Genomic DNA, 10,270 nt, shown 5'->3' with positions numbered 1-10,270 from the left:
CAGTTTGTGGCTTCCCTTTTTACCCTGTTGGAGAAGTTTTTGGATGAGCATAGGAATTTGATTCTTAGAAGGTCCCATTCATCTATTTTATCCTTTTCTGGTTGTAGGTTTTTCAGAATGCCTGCAAGACTGTTCATGTTGTGGATTAGGGCTTCTAGAGTTCTTCCAAGCTTTTCCCAAATGCCTTTATTTATGACCTCATTTCATCCTCACTGATGGTTTCTTTGAAGAAATCATATTACCATTGTCAGATTCCTCAGTAATCAAGACAAGCACAGGTTTACTTGTGCTCACTTACCAACCCAAAGTGAACAATTTCACAATTTTCTCCCACCACATCAAAGATTCTGCTTTCAGGTATGATGGGCATCTGTCTGCCTCCCAACTTCACAGCACCTTCATACAGAATCGAAACCTCTTTGCAAATTTGCAGTGCCTTACAGGGGGAGGGTACCCAGCAAGCAAAGTAAGCAGGGGCTTCTTTTGCATTTTCTTACTAATCTGCAGTGGACAGTTTAATGTGGGTTTCACCTCACATTGTAAATTTGTTCACCACGTTAGTGACTGGCTAATGCAGCTCAGCATATTATTGATCCTCTTTCCACAGATGAGGTAACTAAAGTTCTAGGTAGTTAGATGACTTGCTCAAAGTCAAACAGTTAATAATTAGAGCCTGGATTTGAAACTAGAACTGATTCAAAAGCCAAGTTCTTTGTGCTGAGCCTCTCCAAGGACTCTTGCTCTCACTCACTGTCTCTCTCTCATTCTCTTTTTTCTATAGCAAAATGACACACCATCTTACCTATATTTTTTTAAATTTATTTATTTTTTATTTCAATGCATCTTACCTATTTTTATTTTCCCTCTCTCATCTCCCTCCTGCACTATACTCTTTTCTGCTTTGAAATGAAAATAAAGGTGACCAAAGAAACTTCTAAAAAAGTTCTACAGGTTTCTAGACTTTTTAGGTGTCGCTTCTCTCAAAAGCAGTAGGAGCACATGCCTCATTCTAATGCATTGAATTCCCTGCCCCTAGGACCCATGCTAGCAAAAGGAAAGTGAGCTGGAACTCACACACTAACATAGGACTCCATTCAACTTGATACTCCGTACACAAGTCTAGTTTGGCAATTTTAGGCACCTAGATGTCAATAAGACTTAGCCTCTTCATCTATAAATGTGCAGTAGTATACCTACCTGGCAGCACAGTTGAGATTGAAGAAGAAACTGTGAGAGAAATGAGCCAGGTCCGTTCCAGACTCATAATAGAGATCCAAGAACACTACTTTCTTCTCTCCTATCCTCAGGGAACTTTGCTGACTACCTCCAAGGAGTCTAAATTTTAGATGTGGGCCTCTGCTCAGGCCTGTCTAAAACATTTGCAGGGCCTAGACAAGATACAAATAGAGGCCCACAAACCACATGGTCAAATATTTATGTTACAAATCAAGCTAATAATAATTTGTGTTATAAGTAGACTTTAAAAATATTTATGTTCCTCTAACTTGGAAAAATATTTTATCACAATGGCTTGGTCTGGTTTAAATTTAGATTTCTCAAGATAATTTTTCCCCCCACTCCTCAAGCCAGGGCCTATGACCTGCCCCATTCTCTTTCTATTCCCCAGCCTGCACTTCTAAGCACTGTCTGTAACCTCTGTAAATAGTAGCCATCTCTTGCCCCCTCCCCTTTTGCCTAGTGGTACCCACTCTGGCTGTTAACTTTAGGGACATCTGTCTTAGGAAAGAGACACATGCAGACCCTGAAGTGGTACAGTGCTCTTCAGGCAAGGAATTCTGGGTCATTCTAGGAACATCATCTGATGAGGAGAGGTGTAATCAGAAGGCAAACAAAGAGGCACTCGAAAGCATGGGACTCTTCCACTGACATTCATTCAAGATGTTTTTCACCTGTTGTTCTAACAGTGATTTTATGCTGTGAACTAGAGCGGCAAGAGTCAGCTCACCCTTCTTCACGCACTAAGCCCTAAACCCAATATTTAAAGGAAATGGTTCTCTCGACTATTTCAATCTATTTGTAGTCATCTCTGCCTTCCTTTTTTGTCCCCACCCCCGGGACAAGGGGCAATAGAGGGGACAATTGTGACATGCATATCTTGGTATTTATACACAGAATCTCCTCAGCTCTATTTTTGTTCCTTACTTTAAAAGTCTTGGTCTAAAAACAAGAGACAGAAACCAAACCAGTGGTTGTCGAGCATCAGGAGCAGAGGAGGAGTTGACTACAAAGAGACATGAGGGGATTTTTGGGGTGATGTAACTGTTCTATATCTTGATTGTGGTGGTGGTTACACAACTGTATGGTTTCTCAAAAGCCCTCAGATAGTACACTAGAATGGTAAACTATACTGTATGTAAGCTATACATACTAAGCTATGCATACTAAGCTATACAACTAAGCTATACCTCAGTTTTTCAACTTATGCCATAAAAAGGCTTCAAACCACATTTTAAGAACCGAGTAAGGGAGACTGTTAGACCTCTAAATTTTCACTATCTTCCCTTGGTGTAGCATTTAGGGTGAGACACATTGGTGACCTGCCCACTCACGAACAGTCTTTCTCTGGGAAATTCCTTTGTTTATGGCCTGTCTCCTCAAGTAGAAGCCAGACTCCCACCTTCCCTTGCAGCAAACATATGGGCATGTGACCTCCTCTCTACCAATCAGAAGCACTCATGCTAGGGCCTTAACTGGCCATCAGGAATGTGTGAAGCTTCATTTTTGCTGGTGCGGGGTTAGCAGAGGCTTTTGGCTTTGGGCGTCCAGTCCTTGTAAAGTTGAGTTCTTGGTTGTTATTGTGGTGTCAGAGAAAGAAGATGGATGGAGAAGTTCCATTTTGGTTCACTGCTCCTGGTTAAAAGCTTCCTTTGAACAGGTTTGTCTTGGATGTTTTTGTTTTGTTTTTTTATACTAGTTTATTTACAAAATTCAAATACATTGTTTTTCAGAGCAGATTCTTCTAATTTGCCTCCTCCCCCACCAAATTATACAGCCCCATGATTAATCCCCACCTCCCCCTGCACGTCCTCATCCCTCTGCTTCCATCCTCCCCCTCCTTGGATACTTATACTCATTCTACAATAATAGTTTTATACAATATTTGTCCTTGTGGGACTGAGTTAGTTCACTCAGCATAATGCTCTCCAGTCCCTCCCAAGTTAGATAAAAATTTAGAAAATCATTGCTCCTGCATGTTGCATAGTACTCCATTGTATAAATGTACCATCAATTCTCAATCCATTAGTTTGTGGTTGGATATCTGGGCTGTTACCATGTTCCCTTTGAACAAGTTTTTATTTTCTCATCTTTGAAATGGGTATCATGCTATTTATCTTGCATAATTTTTGTGAGGTTTTATGAGGTGATTCAGAATTTGGTCTGCAGCTGGTTATAAATAAATTCCTCAAATTCTATGTAAGATTTTTAACTTGGTGACCTGTCAGACTGAAGGCTTGGCTGTGGTCCCTGATCCAGCCTACAAGCTACCTCAGAGCAAAGACCTCCCCCCCTCCCTTCATGAACTTTCTCAGAAGCCAAAGTTGACACAGGCATTTGAGGAGTAGGGACATGTTTTGTTGTTATGTGCCGTTGAGTTGACTATGACTCATAGTATCCCTTTGAACAATGGCGCTGAACATAGCCCTATTCTGAGACAACATCACTGTCTTTGACACACCTGATCCTACTGCCACAGTCACTGTGGCATCTCATCCAGGTCTTCCTTTCCTGAGCTGGCCCTCTACCCTTCAAAATATGATGTTTTCTCCAACGACTAGTGGCATGTCCAAAGCATGTGCGAACAAGCTTCAAAATCCTTGCCTCCAAGAAGCAACCTGGTTTCATCCTCTCCAGGAAAAACCTGTTCGTTCTTTTGGCAGTCCATGGTATGTGCAATGCTCTTCTCCAGCACCATAACTCAAAGTCAGTGACTCTCCTTCTGTCATCCTTCATCATCGCTCACCTGCTTAGATGCATAGCAAGCAATTGAGAAGGACATGGCCTGAATCAAGTATACCTTAGCCAGAGATCAAAACTCAAATTCACTACTATCAAGTCAGTCCCAACTGATAGCAACCCTCCATTGTATTTCTGAGGCTATAAATCTTAACAGGAGAAGATTTCCAATTGTTATCCCACAGAGTGGACTTAAATCTCTGGAGACTCCCAGCCTTCTGGTTAGTAACTCATTCAGCTCTGCACTGTGCTCCCACAGCTTCCTTAGCTCGAGATCAGATCCCATTAATCTTCCCTTCTCTGTTCAGCTCCTGAGGAGAGGGTCACTTTTTCAAGAGCCCTAGGAGGAACACGTTTGGGGTCAAATAAACAGAAATACACTTCATTTAACTTAGCATTCACTGATTGTGTACTAAAAATATACAGGGACCTATAAAAGTGCTCATGAGGCAAGGATGATGAAGCTTCATACCATGTACTTTGCGCATGTTGTTAGGAGAGGCTGTTCCTTGGAAAGGGATAGCATGCATGGAGAGGTGGAGGGTCAGTGAAAGAAAGGAAAGTCCTCAATGAAACAGATTGACACAGTGCCTGTAGAAATAGACTTAAGTGTGTCAGAGAAGATGTGGACAGCATAGAACAGGGCAGAATTCAGAGCCATTGTTCATAATGTCTCTATGAGTTGTAGCCTACCCAATGGAACTTAACATCATGCCAATTAAGTGGCCACCAGGGAAATAGGATAGCTTGCTGTTAATGCAAATAAGATACAGGGCACTCTAGTTGGGATGCTGTTGTTGTTATGTTTCATCAAGTCACCAGTGACCCATAGTGATCCTATGCACAATAGCTCTGAACCCTATCCGATCCTGAGCCAATCTTACTAACTCTGACACACTTACCCTCATTACCCCAGATACTGTGTCAATTCATCTCATCTGGGATCTTTCTCTCCTACACTGCCCCTCCATCCTTCCAAGCATGGACCCTTCTCCAAGGACTGATCCCTCCTAGTCACATGCCCAAAGTATGTGAGATGGATCTTCAAATACCTTGCCTCCAAGAAAAAAATTGGGTTCACTTTTCCAGGACAGACCAGTTTGTTTTCTTGACAGTCCATGGTATGTTCAATAGTCTTCTCCAGCACCACAACTCAAAAGCATCTTCTACTGTCATCCTTTGTAATTAGCCAGCTCTCTGATGCATAGTTAAGTAATTGAGAAGACCATGGCATGGATCAGGCACACCTTATTCTCTAGACTGACATCGTTGCGCTTTAGCACTCTGAGACGTCCCTGACAGTAGCTTTTCCTAATGCAATTTGCCTTTTGATTTACTGACTGCTGGTGCCACGAACATGCAAATAAGTTATATAGAACCTAATGAGAGATTGGTCAGTTTTGCCATCAGGTTATACTTAAAACAAGCCATTCCAGAAGTGGAAAGTGATGATCTCACTACCATCAGAAGAGTCAGAAGTTGAATGCATCTTTTGAACCCAGGTTCCCTCCACTGAGAACCTTCTAGACCCAGGAGACAGAAAGAGAGAGCTGGAGCTGGAGCTCTGAAGATGACTCGAGATAGTAAAAAGCAGCAGCAGCAGAGAAAAAATTGCAACAGAACAAAGAAATTAGCCCGAGAAGGTAGAACAGGCTTTCCAGTCCATGGAGCAAGGTGAGTATGCCGAATGAGAGAACCGACAGCCTTCAGTCAGGTGTCTTCTGGGAAGACTGAGTTGCCTCTGGGAACATAGCAGCAGAGTTAAAGAGCTTTGTACACTTGTCTGAGCAAGGCAAAGTTGTGTTGATCCAAGAGGCTTGAGGAGTCCAGAGAGTGTGATCCAGAGAGTGGCACAGTTGAGAAGAAGCTGTCCTGAGTTGGTTCTGATCCAGAGTTGTAATCTGTTACTTTTCATCTTGAGTACTGTTGTGAGCTCTGTGTGGTCATCACAACAAATTACTGAATGCAGTGGAAAAATAGACAACGTTGTGGGAGGAATAACTGTTGTTAGAATTGATGAAAAGTTTCTAGAAAGGACATGTCACTCATAGGAATTCTCCTTGGATTGATGCTTGTAGTGATTCCCTCTCCACTCCCTTCTGAAGTTAGAGGAGGTTGACAGGTAGACAATCCACACTACCCTTTAGACACAAGCTCAGCTGTGAAATTTCTAGAATAAGCACTGTGGCAGCTCATTCTGGGGGTGTGGAATGGGTATCCTGGATTTCCAATTCACCAATTGCCCTGAGACCTACCTCAATATATCTGTCCTCTGCTTGGAGCTGCTACAAAGAGCAAATAGTTAAATATTTCACTCTTTGCTAAGTAGGTTGGTGATTTGAATCCATTCCACAGCACTTCTGAAGCAAAGTCTTGAAGTCTGCTTCCAAAAGACCTTGAGAAACCTATACATTGTGGTGACCTGCACACATGAGGCTGCCACAATTCACAACCCTATCCATAGCAACCAACACAAGTTTTCCCCATAGAAGCTATTTCAGTCCAACCTTCCAGTTGCCCTCACCACCTCACCAAGATAAAAGTCACCAGCGACCTCAACACTGGTCCTCCCTAAAGAACAAGAGGTGCCAGAAGGAAACCTAGCAACCCTCAGCCGATACACAGAGTCTCAGTTTGGGGCTGCTGGGGACAACAGAACAGGTTGGCCAGCCCCACCCTTTCCAATTGGCCAAAACCAGAGCAGAAGTGGGGTTTCACTGAGCAATTCTGAAAGAATAAACCACTTGCCTGCTTTCCCTTTTTACCTGCACTCAAGCCCCTACCCTCATCTGCCCCCATCCCTTCCCTCAAGGGAACTAAGCAACCTGAAAAACACAGACTGGGCATCAAACTCCTTCTCAATGTTCAACAATGAACCCACGCAGCAAAACAGGAAGTATCTTCCTGTCAAGACAAACCTATTGTGTTCTTTCTGGGCGCATGACCTGATGACAGGGCAGGAAACCGCCACTGAGCCATGGCAGCAGGTGGCTGGGAGCCTCCGCTTCTCAGTCCAGAGTCGTTTCATTCCTCCCTGTCACCTGACGACTCTCAGTTCCCACCTGATGATCCTTTCCCTCTTGGTGACCTTTGATGACCTTATTAAGGTCTTGGTGATCCGAGAGCCCTAAACTCAAAAATACATTGTGACTTCTCTTTAAGTGTAATTCTTAACACTGAACAGAAAACACAGCATAAACACATTTATTGATATTTTGAGATTTTTATTTTCAGATTTGACCTTTAAAAACTTGGGGGAAAGTTCTTCAAAGCTGATTCATTATCCTATTTGAGATGTCCCTCTTCACCTGGGACCCTGTTGTTGTTGTTGTTGTTGTTTGGTGCTATCGAATTGATTGTGCTGTTGTTGTTGTTAGGTGTTCTCAAATCTACTATGGCTCATAATGACTCTATGAACAATGATCTGCACCATGTCCTATCCTGTGCTGTCCTCATCACACTGATATACTTGAGCCCATTTTTACAGTTACTGTACCAATCCACCTCATTGCAGATCTTCCTCTCTATTTTTTTTTAAATTTTTATTATTTTTGTGTGTGTGTGTGTGTGTGTGTGTGTGTGTACCGTCAAATCAGATTTGACTGGTACAGGAGGAGATTGTTCCTCCTTCTCCAGCAAAGCATCTGGTGGATTTGAACCGCACACCTCTGGGATTGCAGTGCAGCATCTTGCCACTAGGCCACCAGAGCTCGTCTTCCTCTCTCTTTCTAACCCTCCACTTATCTTCCTCCAAGAATTGACACCTCCTAATGTCATGCCCAAAGTATGTGAGACGAAGCTTCATCATCCTTGTGTCCAAGGAGCACGCTGGGTGCATTTTTTTCTAAGATACATTTGTTTGTCCTTTGGCAGTCCATAGACCCCATATGACAGAGTAGAAAGGCCCCATAGAATTCTTGTGGGTGTAATCATCATAGAAACAGATTTCTAGCTCTCTCTTCCATTGCATAGATGGAGTCAAACCTCCAAACTTTTTTTCTTCAAAATAAAATTTTTATTGTACAAATCTCCAATCTGTTGTGAGCAGCCAAGCACCTAATTGTTGCGCCACCAAGCCTCCTTGCTAGGGCCCTAAGTCCATGACACATCTATCCATTGGACAGTTCTGGTGAAGGGCTACTCTCACTGGCTTCACTTGGGGACCAATCATTCCTCAACAAGACAAAACAAGGGATGAAAGTGAAGGAGGTTAGAGATAGAATTTTGGACTTTACCTGTTGAATTGCAAGACCAGAGAGACTAGAGTAAAGACCACATGGAGTAAAGAAAATAAAACACTCTTGGACAAGGACTCCCTCTGTAAGACAAGACCGAGCTTCTGCAGCCTTGGCTCCCTCCAGGGGCCTCTGGGTCTGGCTTCTTCTCTAGGGTCTGAAGTTCAGGGACCTTTTCTAGTCTCAGGTTCTATCCTGTTCTTTCTATTAAAGCAATGGCTGAGTTTATTCTAAGCTAAGTTCCCCCCTGCCCTCTGGGCAACCGACACTTCAGCAGATGGTTGGACTGAACGTAGAGTTATCTTCTAACTCCTGCTTCCAGCTCACTTTGTCCCCAGGCAGGACTTCCTCAAAGGCCAGTGGCACACATTCTCTGAAAACAGAGCAAGGTGTGGTCAGCCTCATTTGAGGGCATCTTTTCCAGGCAGAGAGAGGGCAGCTATTGCCCGAACCTTTCAAGCATCAAAGGTCAAGTCACTTCTTCTCTTTCAAGTCTCAGTTTCTTCAAACATAAAATAGAAACCTACTACATGGGGCAGCTCTGAGGGCAAAATGGTATCACATGTTAAAATGCGCATGGAAATACAGAACTAAAAAAAAAATGTGGGTATTTGATATTTTCCATTAGTAGGCAAGCTCCTCGATACCAAAGGCCATGTGTTATAAGGCCTTTAAGATCGATCACCTGGTCCTAAACCTTGAAGAATAGGTGCTTAGTAAATGAATGTTGGATAGTGAATGAATGAATGAATGGTCAACTGGGTAAGAAGAAAGTTTGGAAGTAATCAATTCTGAGAAACACTCTGTACATCGTTTGTTTCATGTGTCACAGTAGCTGAGAGAAAGTCACTTACTTAACAAAATAAAACAGCAAAAGCAAAAGATATTTCACGTACCATAAAATGGTCAACCCACTAAGAAGGTAAAAGGCCCGAACTCTCACTGTCCCCAAAGCTAAGTGCCACAGGGAATCAAAGGAGAGAAGTCCGTAAACATCACGTCTACCTGTTGTTGTTGTTAAGTGCCATTGAGTTGTAGATGACTCATAGTGACCCTATGAATGAAAGACCTGAACACTTGTAAAACTTTGGTCGTTTTCTCATGCCCACCTGGGCCTCAAAAAATAGGCAGATTTTGGAAAAGGCTCTCGCTTCCACTGTCACTCTCACAGAGTGTGGAATCTCAGTCAATAGCCACTGGCTGCATTGTTTACTGGTCAAAGGGAAGCTCAGTGTTGAGAAATCCTCGGGAAACCCCATTACTTCACAGAGAGAACAATCAAGAAACTGAAATTGAAGGTTCCTCAAGTAGAGGGTACAAAGTCCACACAGCGAGTTGAAGGGGTTGGAATCAGGCAGTAGTGATGTGGTGGAAATCTTCAGAGCCAGGACCACTCCTTCTTGACCTTCAACAATTTGTCATAATGTTCTTTGGTCCGATCCTGTTCATGGACTCTCTTGATCTGGGACTTTCTTCAAGGGCTTATACCACATGAAGAAGAATGACATCAGACTTAGAATGGAGTCAGAAGTGTATATGGTCAAATTCCATTATAGTGAAGATATCTTTTTCTTTATATAGCCCGGCTTCTCAAATTATTTGCTTGGCATAACAACTGAATAAATATGGCAAAAAGGTACAACCTTGACACACGCCTTTCCCGGTTTTAATCCATGCAGTATCCCATGGTTCTGTGCAAAGGGTTGCCTCTTGATCTTTGTACAGGTCCGATTGAGCACAATGAAGTGTTCTGAAATTCTATTCTTCATAATGTTAACCATAATTTGTTATGATCCTCACAGCTGAATGTCATACATTTTCAACAAAACACAAGTAAAGATCCAACTCTCTGATGTATAACAAGTGATTGCAAAGACCATGGCCTGTATCAGATGCACCTTAGTCTCCAGAGAGACACCATTGCTCTTCAGTACTTTGGAGAGGTCCCTAACAGTGGACTTTCCCATGGCAATGTGCCTTTTAATTTCCTGGCTACTGGTGCCAAGAGTGTTGACTGTGGAACCAAGCAAACTAAAGCTGTGAACAATCTCAATCTCTTC

This window comes from Elephantulus edwardii, unplaced genomic scaffold (genome assembly GCF_000299155.1).
Source record: "Elephantulus edwardii isolate Elephantulus edwardi_28Jun2011 unplaced genomic scaffold, EleEdw1.0 scaffold00077, whole genome shotgun sequence".
Classification (NCBI taxonomy): Eukaryota; Metazoa; Chordata; class Mammalia; order Macroscelidea; family Macroscelididae; genus Elephantulus; species Elephantulus edwardii.
This window is presented reverse-complemented; position numbering follows the sequence as displayed.